Genomic DNA, 25,512 nt, shown 5'->3' with positions numbered 1-25,512 from the left:
AGGTAATTATTATCATCTGGCTTTATGTTTTACCAAACTCTACAAATAGCCTACATACCCATAAAACAGGACTCTCCCCTGTTCTATTTCTCATTCCTCGCATTATACTTACGCTGTCACTTCCAGCTGAACCTTTTCTCCTCAATATCACCAACTATAAAAATCCTGCTTAACTTCCAAAGTCCATCATAAAAGTTATCATTAATCCTTTCCCAATTCCTTGGGTTTAATGCATGTCATAAACTACCTTGTATGAGAGAAATTTATATGCATGTCGTATTAGTCTCTAAATTCCTTGAGGGTCTAGTCTTGCACCTGTATATCTCCTACAGTACTTAGGGCAATGCTTACTTATTAATTCCATTAGCTCCAGTTAGAAAATAAAACTCTAGTAAAGGGGTGTGACTTCAGCAAAATGGCAGAGTAGGCAGTTCAACATACCTGTCTCTTCACAAAAACACTAAAAAACAAGGCAGAAATGGTCACAACCAACTTTGTCAGTACGCTAGAATAAACAGGCAAAGGTATATAGTAACAGTAAAATGCTGAATTCAGAAAAAGGCAACCTACAAATGGTAGGAAGAAGTTGTGGCATTCTTACTTGTCCTCGCCCAACTCCCTCCCTGACTCGGCTGCAGTAGTGAAGCTGGAAACCCATGTTCCAGTGTGGGACCCTGGTCCCTGGTTCTGGAGGAAGCAGAACAGAACTTATTAATATTCTATTGTGTTTGTCTTTTCTCATTTGCCTGGGGGCTATCTGAAAGATGGGCACAGGGATTAATATCCAGAATATATCAAAAAAAACTCCTACATCTCAACCTCAAAAAGATAAATAACCCAATGTAAAAATGATAAAAGATCTTAAATAGACATTTCTCCAAAGAAGATATAAAAATGGCCAATAAGCACATGAAAAAAACTTAACATCATGTGTTATTAGAAAACTGCAAATCAAAACCACAAGATATCACATCTCACCTACTAGTATTGCTGTAATAAAAAAGAAGAAAAAGAAAATAACACATATTGGCAAGGATGTAGAGAAATTGTACATTTCTGGCAGGAATGGAAAATAATGTAGCCACTGTGGGAAACAATTTGGTGGTTCCTCAAAAAACAAAACATATGTATGTGTACCGGTATCTGCTTGAGTCCCTGTTCTCAAATCTTTTGGATATATATTTAGAGGCGGAATTGCTGGATCATATAATAATTCTATGTTTTGACATTTTGAGATACAGCTTCTGTTTGGGATGATGGAAAATATATTGAATTAGATTCTGCTGATGGTTGTACAACACTGTAATTTTAATTAGTGCCACTGAAAACGTACACTTAAAAATGGTTAAAATGGCAAATTTTATGTTATGTATAATTTACCATAATAAAAAAACCTACAGTGCATTAATTTTACATTCAAGTAGTATAGTAATAATTATAAGCAGAATATGGCAGATATAATTTCTAAGAACTTAATATGGTTCAATTTCAAATATATGAATATGAATTTTTTCTATATACCATATACCATTAATTCAATGTAAAGGTAAAAAAAGTATTTAATTCAATTAGCAATGTGAAGTTTTGCACTAATGATGCAATAGTTATAACTGAACAGGTTCTCTCAATACACTCAGATTTAGAATATCAACTACCTAATTTTCCTTAAAAATTTCTTCTAAAATTTATTAAAATCATGTCTTCAAATAATCAACTAAAGAAGCTTAGGGAAAAGAATGCTTACTTAAACTGTTAGCTGGCTGGCTAGGATCACTATCATTTGATTACATTTAAGTTGAAATTAAAAAAATGAAATGTAACATATACAAATTTGTTAATATACGTATTATATTCACTGTCATCAAAAGCAACCTAATTACTTTCTTGGGTATCAAAACAAGTATGGCATTAATATGATTAGTTTAGGAAAACTGTAGTCATGCTTAATGAAAATTAGGCCATTTCTGGCAGTGTTATGAGCAAAAGGGGTAATTATGTAAACTTAATGAGTAAAGGTCCTCTCTACATATATCCATTCGGCACACATATTTTTAAGCATTTATTCTATATAATGGCTATATGCATGTACATATTATGTGAATTGTCCGGTTTCATGCAAATACTTAGAAGAAGGGCTTCTACAAAATATCTCTATGAGGCCAGGATGCACGTTTTCCTAAAACATTATGCCTGCAGATCCTATTAACCAAGAGATTACTCATGTATTTTCATCAGTGGTGTACTGTTATAAACTTTTAGCATTTATCTGTCAACACTTCGCTACTGAGCCATATTTTTACGTTAAATAATTATAAATAGATTGGCAAAAGTGTGGGGTGTTTTTCCAAATTTTACCCACACTCAGTTCATTAAACTGTGACACGAGTTCAGAGTTTCAGGTCTTAGGAATTCACTCGTTGGCATCTTCTACTGCCACCAGATTTAAAGCAAAAAATGTAAAAGGCATAGAAGTCAATTGGCCATAATCTTGATTAAGAATCATTACAAAGCTCCAATGGCTCCCCACTGAACCAACGAGAAAGTCCACACCCCTAGCTTGGCCTCCTAGCTCTTTATCCTCTGTGTCAAAATGCTTTCCAAACAGTTTTCACCACATTTCCTCCTACTCTACGCTCTAGCCAGAGTCAATTTCACACCACTCTACAGCCGTGGTAGATCTTGCTCCTGTTAAAATACCTCATGATTTTCTATCTGGGGCTCCTTCTTCTCTTTTTAAAGCTCATTTCTCTTCTTAAATGCCACCACTTTAGTCAAGTATCCCATATTTATTTAAAGAGTTGTTCTTCTGCAATCTTCCTATAACACTTTGCATGTCTGTATATTATCTGATTCTTTGAATGAATATTATTTGTATTTGCCTCAACTAAGATATGAGCACTTCAAGAGAGAGGGAACTCAGCATAAAATGAGGCACTAAAAGTTAGAATAAAGCCCTGTAATTTACAGAACACTTTTATATTCATTATTTCATTTGTTTTTCTCAAGGTGATATTGTAACTCGCATTTCACAAAGCGGAGCTGGTATTCATAGAAATCAAGAAATATGTCCAATGTCAAACGTCCAGTAAAACCAGATGGAACAAGGGTTTATATTTAAGACTTTCAATTCAAATTCACAATTTTATATAATGTGGATAGAGAAGAGAAATGAAGAAAAAAGGTTAGTTAAATCATTGTCCAAGGATTTAGGATTTGAATTCAGTTCATCTGAATTTAAGCCCTGTAAGTTTTCTATACTATCAGGAAAAGCCTGACACTACAGGCTTAAAAAAAAAAAGTTAATATTTTGAAAATGTAAATCAGTGGATTTAGACAGCTATGTGGACAGCTTCATATAATATGTTGGATATTATAGAACTAGACTACCTTTAAACACTGAAATACATTAATGATTGGCCATTAAATAACTCAATCATTGCTATGTCATAAAAGGAAGCATAACCACTATAAACCCGTTATCATTTAAAGTAATGCTATGGTCCTTCAAGTCCCATAAAATTGCCCTAAATGTAGTATACACAGTGATTATGCAAAGAGCCTCAGTGCACAAAGTCCATAAGACACTATATTCCTATATATTTATATATGTTTAACCTAAAATTAAGATGCTAGCTCTAATAAACATAAAAAATTATGACACCTTAATTTATAATTATCTTACTTTACTTTTTATTAATCACAGACGAGGTTAAGGTAGAATTTACATCTTAGGTCTTTTCACAAAAGCTTTTATCTAAATATTTTAATGTAGATACATTTTCTGTATTGAGTAAACTATTTAAAATTGACCTTAGAATTACAAATAAAATGTATATTTTTTTCCCCCAAATAGGTACGGTAGTATCTGAATATTATACGTTTTATAAATTATTTCATCTGTGTGTTTAAAATATCTCTTTTTTCATCCCTATTTTGATCTTTTTATTTACCTTTGAGATCTGGCTTTGTTGTATTTGAAAGGTTTTATTGGGTGAAATTCAAAGTGACAGAAACCAGTTCTCTAATGGGTACCTAAGGAGAGATAAATAGATTTGTTGATGGCCATATTTTATGAGTTCAATTTATAGAAGGTGCTGATGAGAGATTTCGTCAGACAGAATACAGTCTGAGGTGAAGTAGTTGAGTTTTTATGTTCTTACAGGTGGAGTGTAAGAAAGGACAGCTATATTAGGCATGCTGAATGATATAACATGTTCTAATGTAAAAATCACAAGAATAAGGAAAATTACTTGAATTTACAGGCAGAAAAAGTAGCACTGAATTGAATTAAGCTATTCAAAAGTTGAAACAACTTGAGAAACTCCTGCTGGGTACTGTTAAATTTCCTGCTTAAAAGGTGAGCACTGACTGAATTTTCCAGAGTTTCATATGACCTGCAGGAGCTGTAAACAGCTTGGAACCAGAAGGAAGCTGAAGGAAATAACTGCTCAGGTGTGAATTTTATCTGCCCCTCATGCTTTCCTTAGTGAGTAGAGGAACAGAGGTGGCCATAGTAGGTCACCTACCATATCAATCAAGATGAAATACCAAGATAGACTAGGCAAAGGTTAAGTCAGAAGACCGGGGAAAAATGATCAAGCAAGCAGCCAAGAGGCACTTAATGAAATTCATTCAAACACTGTACAGAGTTGCAAAAGGTATTCTTATTTTTAATAACAGCTATTTCTCCACCTATTGAAAAATAAATGTATATTGTAGAAGACTTGGAAAGTATGTAAAGATGTATCAAAGAAAATAAAAGTCACCTTTAATCATCTGGCTCAGAAAAAAATATTTGTAACATTTTGGTATATTTAAGAAAATTATTTCTCTTACTCTCTCAGCTATGCTTGTATTAATATTTTTTCAAAAGAATTATATTGTATATAATATAAAGTTTCACATCTGCTTTTATATCTAATCTAATATTAGGGGCATTTTTCTTGTTATGAAAAAAATTAATGTTTTTATACTTTTAATTCATTAACATTTTTGGTTTATATAGTAAATTAGAATTTAAACTTGTGTTTCTTCCACATACATTCACTAATTGTCTGAACTCCTACTTTAATGATAACAGTTTTAGATACATTTTTATATGCTCAGCACACTGTATATTTGATATATAATAAACCAATTTCTTCTCTATTTCCATTATGAAATCATTTTTGTCATTTTTTTCCATCTTACATCTTACATTGCCTGCAAATTTTTAAAATCAATTTTGCTTTATCAAATTACAAAAAGAGTTCACGGGATTAAAACTTCTAGGAATGAGTGATGGTAGATTCTTTACATTATATCTGATTTTATGGGATACACATTTAAAGTTTCATCATTAAGGAAGATATTGGCAGTAAGTTTGAAAAAGACAATTCTGTTTCAGTTAAGTAACATTTCCTCTATTGCTTTTTTGTAAAGAGTTTTAAAATCAGGAAAATATGCTGAATTTTATCCATTCTCTTTGGCAAATATGAAAATTAATATATGGATTCTTTCATTTACTATTTTTTCCTATAAAAAACAAATTATTTATTAATCTAACATTAGATTTGCTAGCCAATAATAACTATGCATAAAAATGATGCATATTTTTAACTGTGGTGATAGTTACCATCCATTTTTTCAGCGTACATTTCAAGTACATTTGTATTATTATACAATCATATTTCCAGAACTGTTTCCATCTTGCAAAACTGAAACTCTATAGCCATAAACAATTTCTCATTTCCCCCTCCCCTCAGCCCCTTGGCATCCACCCTTCTACTTCCTGTCTCTATGAATTTGATACTCTAGGGACCTCACATAAGTAGAAGCACATAGCATTTATCTTTTTGTGACTGGTTTATTTCATCTAGGCATAATGTCCTCAAGTTTCAGCCATATTATAAAATGTGTTAGAATTTCCTTTTTTTTTTTAAGGCTGAATAATATTCTATTTTACTTATATACCACATTTTGTTTAAGCTTTCATCCATCAATGAACACTTTGGTTCCTTCCATCTTTTGGCCATTATGAATAATTCTACTATCAAAGTGGGTATACAAATATCTCTTTGAGATCCTGCTTTCTATTCTTTTAGGTACGTACCAGGAGTGGAATTGCTGGATCTTACGGTAATTTTATTTTTAATTTTTAGAGGAACCGACATATTGTTTTCCATAACAGCTGCACCATTTTATATTTCCATCAGCAATGTACAAGGGTTCCAATTTCTCCACATCCTTGCTAACATCTATTTTTTTTTTAATTGTAGCCATTCTAATGGGCAGGAGGTGATATCTCATTTTGGTTTTGATTTTTATTCCCCTAATTATTAGAAATGTAAGCATCTTTTCATTTTTTTTTTTTGACCATTTGTACATCTTCTTTGGAGAAATGTCTATACAAGTCCTCTGTCCATTTTTTTGATCAGGTCATTTGGTTTTACTTGTTGTTGAGTTGTAGCAGGACTTTGCAAAATATAATGTGGATAAAACTCTTTATCAGATATATGATTTCCAAATATTTTCTTCCACTCCATAGGCTGCCTTTTCACTCTACTGACTGTATCCTTTGGTGTTCCAAAGTTTTTCATTTTAGTGAGATCAAATTTATCTAATTTTACTTTTGTTTACTATGCTCTCAGTGCTATATCCAAGAAATCACTGCCAAATCCAATGTCATGAAGCTTTCCCCCAGGTTTTTTCCTAAGATTTTTTAGTTTTAGTTGCTATGTTTAGGTCTTTGATCCATTTTAGTTAATTTTTATATATGGTGTAAGCTAAGGGTCCAGCTTCATTCTTTTGCAAGTGGATATCTAGTTTTCTCAACAACATTTGCTGAAAAGACTGTCCTTTCCCTATTTAATGGTCTTGGCATCTTAGTAAAAATTTATTTGACCATACATGTAAGAATTTATTTGTGGTTTCTCTATGCTATTCCATTGGCCTATATGTTTGTCTTTATACCAGTAACACACTGCTTTGATTACTATATCTTTGTAATAAGGTCATTTACTATTTTAATATGATGAAGTATATTTCTCAAAACAAACTATCTTGCATTCTTAGAATATATATTATGTAATCATACTCCTTTATTACTGTAACATTTCAGGACTGAAGTCACTAAAATTTAATTCATGATTTTGGAGTCTATATTCATAAATATATATATATATGTGTGTGTGTATGTTTGTGCAACTGAGTATATGTGCTCTACCTATAATATTCTTTTGGCTGTCTTCAGGTACTTCTTTGAGCAAATTTTTATAAGTAACATGAAATTTTACTATTGATGAATTGATCAAGTTAATTTTTATTACAAATAATTTATCAATATCAGAAAAAGAAAAATATTTTCTATCTCTGATGAAAGTTTTCTTTCCTAATATTTTACCTTATGAATGCAATTGAGCAACAATTCTTGTCAATGGAGTTTTTGATCATAACAGTGAAAACACTGAAATTAACCCAATTATCCCTCACTAAAGAAATGTCTAAATAAAGGATGACTGAGAATAGGTTCAGGAAGAGGTTACCTGGAATCCATCACAGTTTCACCACATGGTGCCAAGATGTAGGCCTTGCACCAATGCCTTCCTGTTTTGCATCTCAGTTTTCTTATGAGTGAAATATGGATATTAAAAGTACTACTTCATGTATTAGTTCTTGTTATGATTTAATAAATTAATAAATATAAAATACTTATATGAGTAGCTAGTACATAGCAATTATGTGCTTTAATCACAATGAAATTAAATTCATAATCAATGACAAAATGAAATTTGAGGAATTAAAAATATGTGAAAGTTGAGTAACATACTCCTAAACATTTAATAGATCAAATAAGAAATCACAAGGGATATTAGAAAATACTTTGAGATGAATGAAAATGAAAACATAATATACCAGTATTTATTTGAGGCAGCTAAAGTAGTACCTAGCAAGAAGTCTATAACTGTAGATGTTTATATTTAAAAAGAAGATCTCAAAATGGTAACCTTAGTTTCCATCTTAAGGCACTGGAAATAGAAGAGCAAAGCAAACCATAGGCAAGTAGAATACAGGAAATAATAAAGATTAGAGTGTAAATTAATGAAATGGAGAATAGAAAAATTAATAAAACCACTATATGGTATAAAAAATTAATAAAACCACTACTATATGGTATATATATTTATTAAAAAAATTAATAAAACCACTACTATATGGTATATCCATATAGTAGAATATGCACATGGTATTTTCCAGTGCTGATCTAATTTTATCCTTATATAGTTTTATTTTTATAAAAGTTTTGGAAAGCATAGAGTTCTGTGTTTGGTTTACAAATTCTTTTGTTATCACAAATCACTATGATTAATTTATTAAATATATCCTCTTCCTCACCTTCTTGAGAATACCTGCTTTCTGGAGTTTAGAGCTCCATATCCTCTATTTTCCTTATGCATTATAAGCCCTTGAAGCATTTTATATATATTTTTTCCTTTCTCTCTGCATTCTATCATGCCTTTTAATATGCACCCCCCCATAATACTATTCTGATTTTTTTCAGTATGAGTTATGCTCTTAATTTATCTTCAATGTATTTTTGTATTCTACTATCATATTTGGGTTTACTTGAATTCCTTTATACTCTAAAACTGAATCAAAACAGTTTTCTGAGGAGAATTCTGGTACTTCCACTTGGTAAGCCTTTGAATCATCCCTGAATGATGGACCATGGGTGATATTCTTAGAATATATTTATGCATTATGAGGAGCTACCCTATCAAACTTATTACTGTACCCATTATAAAAGTATTGTTGAGGGCATCATTTAATGAACCTGCCTGCATTCTTCGATGAGTTCATCAGTTAAAATCCTCCCACCAGGGCTTCCCTGGTGGTGCAGTGGTTGAGAGTCCCCCTGCCGATGCAGGGGACACGGGTTCGTGCCCCGGTCTGGAAAGATCCCACGTGCCGCAGAGTGGCTGGGCCCATGAGCCATGGCCGCTGGGCCTGCGCGTCCGGAGCCTGTGCTCTGCAAGGGGAGAGGCTGCAGCGGTGAGAGGCCCGTGTACCGCAAAAAAAAAAATCCTCCCTTATACTAATAATATAGTTGTGTGTTTTTTTCCTTAACTTTGCTTGGCTGTTTGAAAGCTTAAAACTAAAAGTGTGCCTCAAACTAAAAGTGTTTCCAAGGTTAAATATTAATCAACTTATGCCAAATATATTATAAAGAAAACTATGTCAAAGGGGGAAATGAGGAACAACTTATTTCTAAAGCAAAAGAGATGCTATCCTGAATAATATTTTTTAAATGCCTTGAGAAGGTACGAAGGCAATTTAGAAGCTGCTGACTTGAGTGGAATGCTCTGGAGACCTTTTGAACAGGAGAAGCCATTGTGAAAGGGTCATGTGACCTGTGGTCCTCCTCGAACTGAAACAGGTCAAAGATGCAAGGGGGAGCTTAAAGATGAGATGACTGTGTCTGTGTGTGGGTATCCCTCCAAGAGCATATATGTGTTAGGATAAAAAAAAAAGTCTATGACGTGTGAAGAGACAAAAAGCCACTTAGTGTAATATTTTTGAAATTCCAGTTTTCATAATTCTTAGAAGAATAAAGGGAAATAAAGATCATTTGCAAAGATCGCCAATGGCCACAGGTACTGGAATCCAAATGAGAAGTACTGATGTGTGTGAAGCAGTCATTGCATGAACCTTTTCTTTGATATAATATGATCAGCTTATCTTATTCTAAACTAGAATATATTAATGGTTCATAACATTTTAAGATTCAGGTGAATCCTCTGAGTCACGCAGTACAACACATGAATAAGAAAATGTGCCAGTTCATGTCACCTAGCTATAGATATATTCAGTGAAAGATGCTTTGGTCACTTCTGACCCAACATTATATATTTTCGTGTCATCTGAATAAAGCCTACATTTTGTTCACACATGTAAGGTTTGTACTCAGTGAAGGAGTGTTACACAGCAAAGATTTGCTAAAGGAGCGTAAAGAAAGAAACCATCTTAATTAATGTCAGTTTTAGAAAATAACCTGAATCTGCTGTGTAGCATTTCACCTGAATATAGGAGTACAGGCATCTCTGTACATAGATTTGTGCACCTTTAATTTTGTCGGACTCAAACCTGCTTTCATACACCTCATCATGTAATCAAATAAAGGGCACATGTAGGCATGATAAACAGTATTTGGAGTTAAATGTTCGGTGACAGTATTCTTTCAGTCCTACAGTTGATACTTATTTGCTTTGATGAAAAAGTTTAAATACCGAAGATCTCGCAGTGCAAACAAATATATATTGAAAGTGAAGAGTAGCGATCATTTTGTCAAAATGTTTTTTAACTCATTAGATTTTCAGTATTGGATGAATAAAAGTTGGACATTAAAAAGGAGTTTTACAGTTGAGTGGTGCCCCTGCCGCTAGAAAAGACTGTGTATATTTGTAGGCACTATTTTCATACAACTTGAACTCTCTCATCATTCTATCCTGGAGATGTTAGTAAACTATCTGAAGAAAGTAACAAGAGTTGCTCAGATTTCCTTAGTTCTCATTCAATATGGTTATCTGAAGACAAGGTCAAAGAGACCCTATTTCAGAAGATAATGGATGGAAAGAAGTTGTAGGGAACCATTTATTTAAGTTCAGTTACTGCAGGATATATACTTGTCAAGGAGAGAGATGTGGAGGAGTGATTTAACAGTTTGCAATCTACGGAACAACTATGACAGAAATACGTGGGAAGGTGTAGGAAGTAACGGCTTACTCTGAATAAGGTGAAGATTTAAGAATGGACTCTAAGGGAAAATGTGAGACAGAAGATGGGATAACATGCCATTAGTTAACTATTAGGGGCTGCATAGGATATTTTAAAGGGTAGAGAAAATAGGAGACTGTGATGTGGCAGAAGGACAACAAAGATAAAGAGAAGTAGAGCAGAAAAATGAATGCTTTATGACACAGAACAAATTATTCATAAAAGCCAATTTTGGATTACCCAACAGAAAGAAGAAGAATGTGCCTAAGGCACTCACAAAACAGCTACACCAAAAAGAAGGATAAAGGGCAAAAAGAAAAGGGAAAAATAGAGAAAGAAAGATAGAATTTTAAAAGAATTTTATATTCTAAAGTAAACAGAATAACATCAAAGGGATTTTCATAGACAAAAATCAAGTCTTGATGGGCTTTCTTATACACATCGTTTATTGTTTTTAATTTTTAAATTTTGAATTATATGTGGGAGGAGTTTATTTTTGTGTGTGTGATTAAGGCCTTAAAACTCACAATCTGACTCTCATCAGAAAAAATAAATAGGAAAGAAAAGTGTATCCATCAGAGATTGAGGTTATGCACGGGGGCTTCTTAGAAGAGCATAGTCTTCCACTCAGATTTGGAAGGAACAAAAAATAGGTGGACTATTGGAGAAGAGTCTAGAGGAAATTTAATTCTGAGGAGTAACATGAAAAAAAAGAAAACAATTAGCAATAAATAAGACACGAGTGAGGCTCTCTAAGAAAAAAAGAAAGATATTAACTAGAAAAAGAATATGAAATTTACTGGTCAGGAAAACCAGGCTGAAGTGATATTAGATAGAGAGAAAAATAGGTTTGGGAAGACAGAAACTAGACTAGCCCAAAAAAATTTGAAAGAAAAGAAAGCAAAAACTGAAGAAGTCACACTACCTGATTTTAAGACTTACTACCTACTACAGTAATCAAGACTGTGTGGTATTAATGAAATACTAAATGCACAGATCAGTGGAATGGAATAGAGAACCCAGAAACAGACCCACATAAATACAGTCAACTGATTTTTTACTTTTCTCCATTGAATTGCTTTTGTGCCTTTCTCAAAAATCAGGTATTTTGTTTGTTTTTATTTGTAAATTTTCATCAAACCGTGATCCTACACCTCAGCAAACTCTCTGACAAAGGATGTGAAGCCAAAATAAATAAAAAAACTTTCAACAGAAAATGAACAGTAAGAAAACAATCCAATTAGAAACTGGGCCAGAACATGAACAGACACTTCAAAGAAGATATACAGATGGCAAATAAGTACAATCGACCCTTTAAAAATGTGGGTGTGAACTGTGCAGGTCTACATATACACGGATTTTTTTCAATAAATATCTACTATGGTACTGCAAAATTCACAGGTGGTTTACTCTGCGGATTTGGAGGGCCGACTTTAAACTTATACGTGGATTTTCGATTGAGCAGGGGTTCATGACCCAACCCATACATAGTTCAAGGGTCAACTATACATGAAAAGATGGTCAACATCATTAGCCGTTAGAGAAATGCAAATTAAGACCAGGATGAGATACTGCTATACACCTATTAGAATGGCCAAGATAATACAAAAATACTAACAGTTCCAAATTCTGATGAGCATGTGGAGAAACCGCATTTCTCACGCATTGTGACAGTAATGTAAAATAGTTTAGTTACACTGGAAAACAGTTTGGCAGTTTGTAATCAAGTTAAATGTACACTTACCATACAACCAGCAATTGTACTCTTGGGCATTTATTCTAGAGAAATGAAGACTTATGCTCACCCAAAAACCTATACATGAATGTTCATTGCAGCTTTATTTGTACTATCTCCAAAATGGAAACAAACATAATATCCTTCAAGGAGTGAATCTATAAGCAAACTGGTACACCTATACAATTTACTATGATTTAGCAATAAAAAGGGTTAAGTCCTGCTACACAAAATAGTTAAATGAATCTCAAGGGCATTTCACTGAATGAAAAAGAGCCAACCTCAGATGTTCACATACTGTATGGTTCAATTTATATAACAATTTTGAATTGACATTTATAGTAATGGAGACCAGAACAGTGGTTGCCAAGGGTTAGAGTTGGGGGGAAGAGTGTGATCATGAAGGGGTAACCTGAGGGAGTTTCCTTATGGTGATGGAACTGTCTGTATCCTGATTACAGAGGTATAGAGTTACATTGGTTACTCTAATTTACATGTGTGATAAACTTTCATAGAACTACACACACACACATATGAAAATGCATGTAGTAGAAACTGGTGAGATTTGACTAAGGTCTGCGCTTGTGTTACTAATACTGTACCAATGTCAGTTTCCTAGTTTTGATAATATACAATAGTCGATATTATCATTGGGGGAATCTGGGTGAAGAGTACATGAAAGCTGTTCATTCTTCAATTTATTCTGGGTAATTAAACTAATTCAAAATAAAAAGGTATAAAAGAGTAATAGGGATCATCTAAAATTTACTGAGCAGAGAAGCAATGATACTCTAAAATTACTCCAATAATCTATTTATAAGAATTTCTCCAACAATCTATTTTTAAGAATTGAGACAAGAAGTTAGACTCCATTTTCTTCTAAGAATGATCATAAAAGTCTATTTAAGTACCTAGGTCAACTGAAGAAGCATGAATTCTATAATATAAAATAAAGCTAAAATACAACTTTAATACTACATTCACATTTGCAAGGAGATGATTATAAGAGAAATATGGGGTTAGAAAGAGGATATATTGTTTGAAAACTGGTTGCCATTATTCCTCTCCCTAAATGCACACTTTTGTGTAGTCACTTCTTACACTGATCCTGGTCTTGGCCATGTGACTTGCTTTGGTCAATGGGACAGCTGCAAGCAGAAACTTGAAAAAGAGGCTTGAACACAGGGGAAAAAGGAGTAGGGAGGGTGTTAGGGATTTAAAGATAGAGGAGAAAGGAATAAAATATTCATTTTGCATGGTAGAAAGTTAATTGACAGAGGAAATTCAGTAGGATTCAACTTGTGAGTTGAGGTTATAAATATAAAGTGAGACCAGTCATCATGATTCTGGTGTGTGTGTGTGTGTGTGTGTGTGTGTGTGTGTGTGCACGCGCGTGGCACGCGCGTTTGTGTCTCCTATCCATGCTCAGCTGACCAGGTGTAGGTAGAGAGTAGGCAGAGAACTGGTTTAAATAGAGTTGGGGTGTTGACAGGCAAAAAATGTGGAGGAAGAGAGGACCAAGGGATTTGCAGCTGTGTGGGAAGGGCAGACCACTGTGATGGACCTTGGATGTCACTCTGGGTAAGAAGGGAGAAACAGGAAGGCTGTTATCAGGGCAAGAGAAAAAACAGCGGAGACAGTAAGTTATCAACACCTCTGGAATCAAAGAATTGTTGGAGCAGGTGGTATTAGAGGATACAAGCCAGGGAAGTGGGATGGGGAATGGTACGCACAGAGCAGAAAACCTAAAATCGAGATTTGAAAGTTGTTGGAAGTAAGGAGGTGAAGAAACTGGAAGTCCAGGGTGTTAGATGAATTTTCTGCTTGGATAACGATATTGCACTCCATGAACACAGTAAGCCATGTGATAAATCATTTCAAATGTGATGGGTATGACCATACAGTGAAGGAGTGGCTAATGGTACGGTCTCAAAGCATGAGCTTCTGTGGTTTGTGAGGAGGCGGGAGGAAAGAAAGTGATCTAGAAGTGACAGTGAAGACCATGGAGGGGATGTAAACCATTAATTTATACATTAATTTTTAAAATGTTTATTACTTTTCCAGTCTGTTTGAGTACTGGGAACAGATCAGTGACCATCCAGGTCCAGTGGTGGGAAAATTTGTGTCAGTATTCCAGAAAAATTTAACTTTTGCATATATATATATATATATGATAAATGTGTATAAAACTCAAACACATTTTATGTATGTACCTCAAAGACAGGGTCTAGTGATCACTATTTATTATGAGTTGTAAATCTTTTGGAAAGAATTAAGGGGAGGTAGTTACAGGATCCATTAGAAAAGGAACTCCGTCTTCTCAAGGGAGACAAGTTTAAGTAAAAAGATAAAGAGTACAATGAAGAGATGGAGGATATAAAATATTTTGCTAACGACAGGCAGTGGATTCCAAAGCATACAGTGGAAGGGAGATCAGAGGTGAGTGAGAAATCAAGGCTGATTGGTGGATATATGGACAATAAGTAGAGTATAAAGGCTGTTTTTATTGAGGTGATCCAAATAAACAAGGTTCTCAGTCATATGGGATTAATCCCAATAGCCTCTTAAGGGAAGATAATCAATTCCAGCTTGGGGACTGGGTTCTTAGATAGAGTTTAATGATAGGAATATGAACATAGGTAGTAAGAGCCATGATAATTCAGATAATGAAGAACTAATTTATTGTTGGGAGCTATCACTGAAAGCTTCAAGTCTAAGACATCATAGTCTGCTTAGATATGATTAAGAGGAAATGAGAGCAAGGAATAGAGGTGGCTACATAATAATTACCACTATTGCTAGTTAATGTTATTTGTGTAAGAGATTTACAATCCATGATGAATATTAAGTATGTAGGCAGTACCTTTGAGGTGTAGATATATAATTTATTGTTACAAGTTTGCATATACCTATGATATATTAATATCTATTTGTGTAATAGTGGAGCAAAGTTCAAAGTAAAGTTAAATTTACTCTGGCGATACTGACATTAATATTCTCTAAAAAGTGCATTGAATTTGTCACATGATAACTATAGAAATAGACAATGAAATGAATTATATAACACCTCTAAAACTGGAAGCATTAGATGCTTTTATAAACTTGTCAGACATTGGATCAAAGATAATCAAGAAAAAAATGTCAAATGTCCACTTTCTTTTATAGCAGCCATGGCTTCACATAAAGATATCTTTTGTGTTTCTAGGCTAAAACACTGCACCTTTTAGAATACATATTTAGATAATCACCATGAATTTCCAACAGTAACTTTAAGTCTTAAATTTATGGGTAAGAAAGTTTTACTTGGACGTGTATTCAGACAATAACACATAAAATTACTATAATTAACTCATTCGACATCTTTAGTTTTTAAATGTCCTGAATTACTTAGCATAAGAAAAAACAAGTTTTGGATCTCTTTGTATCTGTCTGTATACTTAGGAAATCACATAATATAGGTATGCTTCTTTCTAACCAGAAGTAAAAAAATTAAACATAAGTAGGGTAGGATATAACAGACACATCTTAGTATAATTATTTCTATTTGTTATTACTGAATAGCATTTTAGACTGTTCCTTGCTAATGCGTATTATCCTAAAATCCATCATATTCTTCCTTATGCAAGGCAAAAAACAAACTGACACCATAACCCCAAACAAACTGAAACGGAACCATCACAGGAAAGTTCATTCTTCATGTGAAAACTGCTCTAAACTATCCTAATTGGATGGTTTATGTGTGACGGATACCTACAGGCTACTGATAATACTCAAATACCAATGAAAAAATTATCTTTGGAAAGATGACAGACTCAGCACCATTTTTAATATCCACGTCGTTGGTGGCTTATTACCCCGATGGTTCTACTTATTTCCAAGAATGGAGAACTAGGACGCACTCACAGCATCTCAGAAAGTCAGTCACCCTCAGTGATAGTTGCTTTGCACCTCTAGAGGTAAGGAATTAATATTGTGATCAATGGCCAGGTTAGAGAACTTGTCTAATAATTTATAAATTGTAGAAAACCAGCAACACCTTCTTCTATACTGTAAGCTCCACTAGGGCTAGGCTTTGTTTGTCCAATTCAGTGCTGTATTCCCCAACTCCAGGGATAAGAGTTACTGAGTGACTGGTAAAAATTGAATAAATGAATAATCAATTTTAAAGATAGAAAGCAATTTGTAATAATTCCACGGGCAAATCTACTAAATGATTCAAGAAATTATGGGCCAAATCAGAAGAGATGACTTTTCTAGAAGGTGAAATCCTGCTAGAGGCAATGCTTCCTGCAGGATCCATTCTAGGTTAAGAGGTAACCGAAGGCCAGACCAGGGAATAATCATTTCATGTTCCTTGACTGAAGAAGGTCTGGTTCATTTCCTACCCAGGACACACGTTAACAAGTTCTGCTCTTATTGATACACGTTAATATTTTGTACAAACTCATGCCAGATACCGTGAAGAAACAGTATTTAAAATTTCTATGAAAACATGTCCCTAAATAAATGTAATTTAGGTTAGATGATATTTAAAATATTTGATATAGACAAACATTTATGCACTGCTTTAATACTAGTATTACACTAGTATATACTAGTGTATATACTAGTATATACATCAACATTTGGATATACACACACAAACACGTGTAAGCATACTATACATATGATCAAACCTTAAATATACAAGTATATGTGAATATAAATGGAAATCAAAGAAGATGTAACAATTGATATATTATCCACGTAACAGGATAAATTGATCACAACAGGTCAATTTTAGAATGCTACTATGTCTTTTAATATAACATAATTATGTTTCAAGCATTGCTCTAGCAGTCTATTAATATATACCTTGGGTGCCTTTTCAAGTATAAGAAGGCAAGCTGGGGGGTTTTACAATACAAGACAGGTATTAATGTACCAATAATGCATGCCCTTGAGTCTTAATACTTCCTACATTGCTATGCTTTAAAACCATTAATATTGTACAATATGTCCTTCATCTCTAATATATCCAATTTTGCATATGTATCATAAAGGACATGACATATATTATTAACAAAATATATTATAAATACTAACCTCCCTTTTTGTAACTTATTTGGTGCTATCTCATCATTACTAATTTTATAGTAAAGAAATAAATTTCTCACAATTTGGAGTTCACGTTGGTGCACTATCTGACCAAAGAAATTAATAGTACCTACTATTAAAAGAGGATAACTCACCATTAAGAGAATCTTAATATTTTACATTTCCTTTTTCTTAATTTTAACTGTTCCCTTTATTTATAGCATTCTGTTTCTCTCATCTCATCCAGGCTGGGGGTTATATTGCCCAATGAATTATTAAATTAAGAAGGAAGCAATGTTGGTGGGCAGGAAGGAACACTCAGTTCTCTTCAATGGACATCACCTGTTAGATGAACAATGAGAAGGCATCCCTCACTCTACAGCATTTCCTGGAATGCCAGTTGATGAATCTGGTTGGAAAAGCTTTTTTATAAAGTTCACATTGGTGTTCCAGTATAAAGAGAATGAGCTTTATGCCTTCCAGGTGTCTCAAAATATAACAGGTGATTTGCTTTCTCCTTCTCTCATAACTCATAATGCCTCAGCAATTCCTAGTGTCTTCATCTTCCAAATCTATCCAAAATACAAGCAATTCTCATTACCGTCACTGTTCCCATTGTGGCTCAAACCTTCACTGTCTTTTGCCTGGATGGTTGCAATAGCCTCCCAACTGCTCTTCCTGCTTTTACCCTTGTCTCCCCAGCCCTCCTCTGTCACAGTTTAATCTAAAAACAGTAACCAGAGTCATCTTGTTAGAGTATAAAACAGATTATGTGACTCTTCTGCTCAAAACTCTCCAGTGTTTTCCCATCTCATTGAGAATAAAGGTAAAAGACATTCAAATGGGCTAAAAGGCTGTGTGTTGTGTGCCGCATACATGTTTAACTGCCTTATCTCTACTATTCACTTGTCTACTCCAGTCACACTGGCCTTCTTGTTGTTCCTTAGTCATATAAGTCCTGCTACCACCATAGGGGAGCTCACTGCTCAGAAAAGCTTGGAATGTTCTTCTCCTAGATATTGTCTTGGCTTACTGCCTCACCTACTTCAGATTACCCAAATATCAACTTCACAGTGAGAATTTCCCTGACCATCCTGTTTAAAATTGCAATTCCTTCCTATGCCCACCACTCCTTTCCACTTTTCATATTTTATTTTTTCTTTACCAAACTTAACACCCCCAAATACTATATATAATAGTTTATTATTATTATTTTTAATTTGCCTTATTTTCTGCCTCGCAATAGAATGTCATCTACATGAGTACAGGAGTTTTTGTCTATTTTGTTCACTGATAGAGCTTAGTGACTAGATCAATGCACATAACAAAGTATCCAATACATATTTGTTGGGTCTACAAATAATTTTTGAAAAAAACAAACATATAAGGTTAACCACAAAGCAGGTACTATTTTGTATCCTATCAGCCTGACTGCAATCAGCAAAACTGATTTTCATCAGTAAGTATAGTCAATGCTACTATGAAATTGAAGTCCTTAGTGTTTTTTCTATTGTTTAAATGAAATCATTATTATTGAATCAGCTTTCCACTAATGGAGGCACTAATTTACTGTACTTGCATTTTAACAGCTACCTTTATAGGCATTAACTTCCATGCAAATCAGTTATTTGACTTACAGATATTGCTAACGGCAAATAGGACTTAATAGGCTCCAAAAGTATTGCAACAGATGTCAAGGATGAGAAGTGAGAAGGGGCAAGGGAAAAAAAAAAGCAGTTGAATGGCCATCTAATATCAGCACAGAGTTTCTATTATTATGCCATCCAAATAATTTTGATACCATTACAGGGCTTGTAGTAGTTGCCTTATTAATATGTCGTGAGGAAAAAAAAAAACATTACCTGAAAAATATTTACAAGGTGCCTATACTGGACTGGGCAGATCAAAGTACTACAACAAACAGAGTGGGAATATAATTTTTCAAATAAAATAGAAATTTATTTTCTTATTTCTGACTAGTCCAGAGAATGCTGCAGGTGAACTGGAGGTAGGGATTGGGGGTGGCTTTACATCAAGCAGGCTGACGATCACACTGTCATTTTCAACGATTGGTTTCTAAGGTTACTCTGGCTATGGTCATTAATATCCCATCCCACCACATGGGAGAAAGAATATAGAAATGTGCATATCATTTCAACTTATATTCTATTGCAGAGAACTTAGTGACGTAACCACACTTAACTTAAAGCAAGGCTGAGAAACACCACTTAGATAGAAAGCCAGGTGTCCAATTCACATGGAAGAAGGAGAAAGCGAGTTCTGGTGAACAGCTAGCAGTCTCTGCCACAGTTTGGCCTTTTGCGCACCAAATATCTGTGCCGTCCTTCTTTTCACATGTACAGTATTCAGTTATATCCCCCACCCCCCACCCCCGCAAAAAGGAGACAACACAAATTCTCACTCATTTACTGCTTGTATCTCGCAGTCCATGATCTCCGCATGATGCACAATCTGCTCCACTGGGTTGAAAGGTGTCTCTTGTGTTCTAGTGACGAACCAAATAAAAGACAAGCTTTCTGCCTTCTCTACTATCACAGATAAAATGTACAACGATGAAGTAGGGCACAATACTGCAATACAAACTCCAGTACAGAAAGTAGGAAAAAATGGGAAATACACAAGAGTCACTAGCCCAAAGAGTGACAGAATCCTGGGCAGGCATCGTGAGAAACTTTGCCATTGTACTGGTTTTTTGATTGAATCATGCCTCTCTCACTAAGAGGAGCTCCTTTGCTTATTATTCTTTGTGGTCTCTGGCTTTGTTCCATGGCCAAGGTTTTTCCTTGTCCATTTTCCTCTATGACCACATCTGAAGTGGGAGCTGTTGTCTGTGACTACCTTCCAAACTATATAACACTAGCAGTCCACTTCCTTTGAATGTAAGTTCGGGGTCCTGAGGACTGTTCTACAGTTAGAAGAGTCAGGAGATTATTAAGGATAGGCTCATGGTTTCCTTGCCAATACAGTTCTCTCAAAAACGAGGTAGGTTTTCTGATATATTCGCTTCCAGTGAATGGAATGCAGTGGTAACCACAAATTACTTTTCTAAACATAGTTCTTAAACTTTCATTTTTCTCTCAAACATAATTTTCAAGTCATCTGAAACAATACACCTGGATATAAGGGCAGCAGATTTACTTCCCATTGTTTAGCATCCAGAAGCTGAATTATACAAAGCACTCTGTTTCCTTCCACCTTTGTTACAAACCACTCAATTCTTGCCTTTGTAATATTGTGTTAACATCAGTGGGGGCAGCTACACTTGGTAACATTTTGCTTGTTTCAAATCCTTTCCCCTCAAACTACAAGCTAAGTACAGGCACACAGTCTGTGTTCCAAACCTCAGAGATACAGTGTGGTATAGGCACTCATACAAATACCCAACTACCTTGGGGAGAAAAGCATCCACGGGCCAACCAGAATATCTTATCTGATATTATAAACTGCAGATGCATTGCACATTCTGTTTCAAAATTCCTGCATTTTTAAATTACTTGTAATCTCACTGAGGGCAGTAATGGAGTTTTAGAATTTTCTAATGTCTATAACACAGCCCAACACTGGTAATTCATTACATGAATATTTATTGATGATCTTATGCTTTAAAGAAACACAATTTTTATAGTCGACTGAGACATTTACTGATTTTCCTATCTAATTTTCATCACTTTATAGATTTATGTAGAATAAGACAATTAAATTATAATTTGAATGTGGATGGGAACAGGGAAAGCACTTTCTTCATGTGTATGTGTTGATTTTCTCTATTATTTATGCAACCAAATTGCCATGCATCAAGAATTCTCTACTTAGGATACAATGGTGTGTGTGTGCGTGTGTGTGTGTGTGTGCTTTAAGACTGATTTTTAAATGGTTCTGAAGAAACTAGGGGCAGGACAGGAATAAAGACGCAGAGGTAGAGAATGGACTTGAGGACACAGGGAGGGGAAAGGGTAAGCTGGGATGAAGTGAGAGAGTGGCATGGACATACATACATTACCAAATGTAAAATAGATAGCTAGTGGGAAGCAGCCACATAGCACAGGGAGATCAGCACAGTGCTATGTGACCACCTAGAGGAGTGGGATAGGGAGGGTGGGAGGGAGACACTAGAGGGAGGGGATATGGGGATATATGTATATGTATAGCTGATTCACTTTGTTATAAAGCAGAAACTAACACACCATTGTAAAGCAATTATACTCCAATAAAGATGTTAAAAAAAGACTGATTTTAAAGCATGTATTTGAAAATTAAGGTAGCAATCAATGATTACAAATTAAAACACATGTAAGTTTCCATTTTTTTATAAATGATTATTCAAAAGACCATTGAAGTACTACTTTTAATTATTCATAGAAACCTCGTAGAGTGTCAGTGCATCCAGACTAAGAATGCCCCAGATATTGTCCAGAGATTCTTATTAGCATTTAGTAAACGTGGGTCTTGATCTGCATATTTTACATTAATTATGATTTCCAGGTATACAATTTTCTGGTGAGGAGCTAATTAGATGGCCTTAGCAGGTAATATCCAATTCAGGAAGAGTTATAGGGCTAGGGATATGACACCAACCAAAGGATATTCAAGGCTGAGCCAGGGGTTCGAAGGGAAGGGCAGACTGTAAGTACAAAAAGAATATATTCTAAATTCTTCCTTCTCTGGTGAACAGCAGAGTTTATCAATATTTTTTTAATTAAAAACTATGTGGCATTGGGCTCCCCTGGTGGCGCAGTGGTTAAGAGTCTGCCTGCCAATGCAGGAGACAGCGGTTCGATCCCTGGTCTGGGAAGATCCCACATGCCGCGGAGCAACTGAGCCTGTGTGCCACAACTACTGAGCCTGTGCTCTAGAGCCCACGAGCCACAACTAATGAGCCCACATACCACAACTACTGAAGCCCGTGCGCCTAGAGCCCGTGCTCTGCAACAAGAGAAGCCACCGCAATGAGAAGCCTGCGCATTGCAACGAAGAGTAGACTCCGCTCACCACAACTAGAGAAAACCTGCACGCAGCAACGAAGACCCAACACAGCCAAAAATAAATAAAATAAATAAAAAATTAAAAAATAATAAAAAATAAATAAATTAAAAAACAAAACTATGTGGCTCCAATAAGAGTATATGACCCAGCATAGCACAGTTTCTACCACCATCATCTTACCAAGGCAAATAACCTCTCCCCTTAAGTCACTAAGCCAGTTCCAATGACCTATAAAATTTTAAGCAAGACACTAGTTTTAGACATATCTACACAGTATGGATCCATGAGCAATCATAAATTACAGCTCCGTGCTTTGATTATAACTTTGAAAGGTCTATCAATAGCCACCAAAGAAACAATCAATCTCTCCCTATTTGTCAATATTTATCCACTACCTCAGCTTCAAAACTGGTATAATTTCTTTGTCTTTGATGATGACAGTGAGCTCTTGACACTGATGGGAAATTTGAAATGTAAAGGATTTTTGGCATCAATCAGAAGCAATTTTGATCTGTTATATCAATATCTACTGGGTCTCAATTGGAAGACAGTATTTGGATATCAGGGTTATGGAGAAAAGCTTTCAAGTCAAATTGTTTGAAATTATTCTAAGTAGGGCTGAGTCTACTGGGAATCCTTTTTTTTTTTTTAACACAGTTTGATTTAAACACTTTGAATGATTAAGACATTTGAAGATATATTTTAGAATGGACCACAGTCTTCTATTAAAATCCTCATCTAAGCCAAAAGTGATAAAAAATTAAAATTAGATAAATGTTAAAAGTCCACTTATATAAGTCCTAGAGATCTACTGTACAAAACAGTACCTATAGATAACAGAACTGTTAGCATACTTAAAATTTTTCTAATAGGCTAGATCTTATATTAAGTGTTCTTATAAAAATAACAATAATAAAGAGGGCAGGAGGAAACTTTTAGAGGCAATAGATACGTTTATGCATTGATTGTAATGGTTTCATGGGTATATATTTATCTTCAAACTCATCAAGTTGTTTACACTAAATATGCACAGCTTTCTGTATGTCAATCATACTCCAAAATAAAGTAGTTTTAAAAAATTCCAGTAATCTATTATAATAAATATTTATGAAATATGGTTGCATAATATAGAAACATAATAAAATTAAGAATTACATGATTGATTATTCCAGATAACCAAATGGTACGCACATGAGTATTAAAACATATCTTAGATTGTCACTATTTTAGACAGAAATAGGTTTAAAATGTATTATTTAGAGCCATGTTTTCTCATTCAGAATATCACAAACATTAGTGATCTGTATCTTTGTAACTCAAGTGGATTATGCTATTTATCCATTAATGCTCTGTAATTGTCAAGGTCTAGACAGGAGACAGAACTTGCACTTAACATTTTAACAGCAAGAATTTAATATATGGGATTGTTAACTATGCATAAAGTTGTTAGCTAGATGACTATAAAGAGAAAGCAAGAACATTAAGGTATCATGGAGAAAGTCGCCGCAGGAAAGAGCTACCACCCATAGGACTGAGTGAACAAAGGGACTGCAGTGGCATTATTGAAACGTAAAACCTTGGTGGGGGCACTACAGAGCTGAAACTCAGCCTCTGAGGAGGGGGCATATGATTGCTAGTACTGATGTTCCTCATCTTGGAAAAGAGGCCATGCAGAGTTGGGAACACAGAGCTCTGAGAAGGGGGCACCTGTTTGCTGGAACTAATGTCTTTGATGATGGACGGCATGATGCAGCTGTTTCTGCGAGCACTGGAAAAACTGTCAACTGGATTCAGCTGCTGTGATGAGAATAAACTGATGCTGCTGAGGTGAAGTGCTGCTAGGGGATATCCACTGGAACCGCAAGTCCAGAAGCAGCCCACGGGAAGGGAACAGGAAGAAGCAGGCCCCTCCCTCTACCTCCCCTAGCCTTGTGGTCTCCTGCAGGCGCCCACTATTACCAAAGCCTAATAGAGAGTCAGACGGCAAAGCAAAAATGTGGTTTGCAAAGTTCCAGCTCCAGCATCACAAAAAAGATACAGGAGGGCGAGTTTGGTACTGAGAGAAAATAGCATAATGACTGGCACATGGCCTTAAGAGATAAACTACAGATAGAACAGAGTACACCCTTTCAAAGAACCCTCCCAGGAAACCTGTTGACTTTTCTGTAAGCACCTTACATGCTCTCTCTTCTAAATATGTTATCCATGATTCAAGGAAGAGTGGGGAAAGTTTGTTAAAGGTACCTGTTTTACCCATGACCCCCAAAACAATAGTGTCCACCTTTAATGCAAGTTCATCTTTCTCTTACAAAATAAATTACAATGGCTCAGTGATAATTGTTCACAGAAATTTTGAGGAGTCACTATCACTTATATTTGGAATCTGGGCATGGATTAAAATATTAAAGTGATCAGAAATCTGACTGATGATCTTTAATCCCTTAGTTAGCTGAAGCAATCAGGGTATTGGATACCAGCTCTTTTTATCTTATTTGTATACCTAACAGGATGGAATAATCATCCAAAAATACAAAATACAGGTATTTTGATAGCAAAAATATAATAAATTTGTCTCTCTGGAATTAAGATCAAAGCATATGGTATTGTATAGGACTTTGCTTACCATAAATTGGATTAATTCTTACAATTTGTGAATTGCCAAGAAGCATTTAATTTGAGAAATGTTATAATATATCAAAATTTAGTGAAAAGCAAACAATTATTTCTGTCATCTTCATGCCTACTGAATTGTTGGTTTGACAATCCAGAGAGACAGCAGACCTATGGAGGGGAGAACGAAAAATCTAACTCTTTAAAATAAGTCTTTGTCTCTATCTTGCTTAAAACAGCTTCCCAATGAAGCAATTCTAATCTGATTACATAGGCTTGATCTTGAACCCACATTTAGAAAGAACTCATTACATCAACAGAGATTAATGGAATTA

General features: G+C 34.7%; 1 protein-coding gene across 1 annotated transcript in view; it reads right to left on the bottom strand.

The window, feature by feature from the left end:
* SPAG16 (sperm associated antigen 16) overlaps positions 1 to 25,512 on the bottom strand; it is a gene marked incomplete at its 5' end in the record, with an annotated part of 884,947 nt that overhangs the window by 408,824 nt on the left and 450,611 nt on the right. The window lies entirely within an intron of this gene.

Source organism: Leucopleurus acutus (assembly GCF_964270905.1).
Source record: "Leucopleurus acutus genome assembly, chromosome: 6".
NCBI classification, from domain to species: Eukaryota; Metazoa; Chordata; class Mammalia; order Artiodactyla; family Delphinidae; genus Leucopleurus; species Leucopleurus acutus.
The sequence above is the reverse complement of the archived record's forward strand: the minus strand, read 5'-3'. Positions and strand labels throughout refer to the sequence as shown.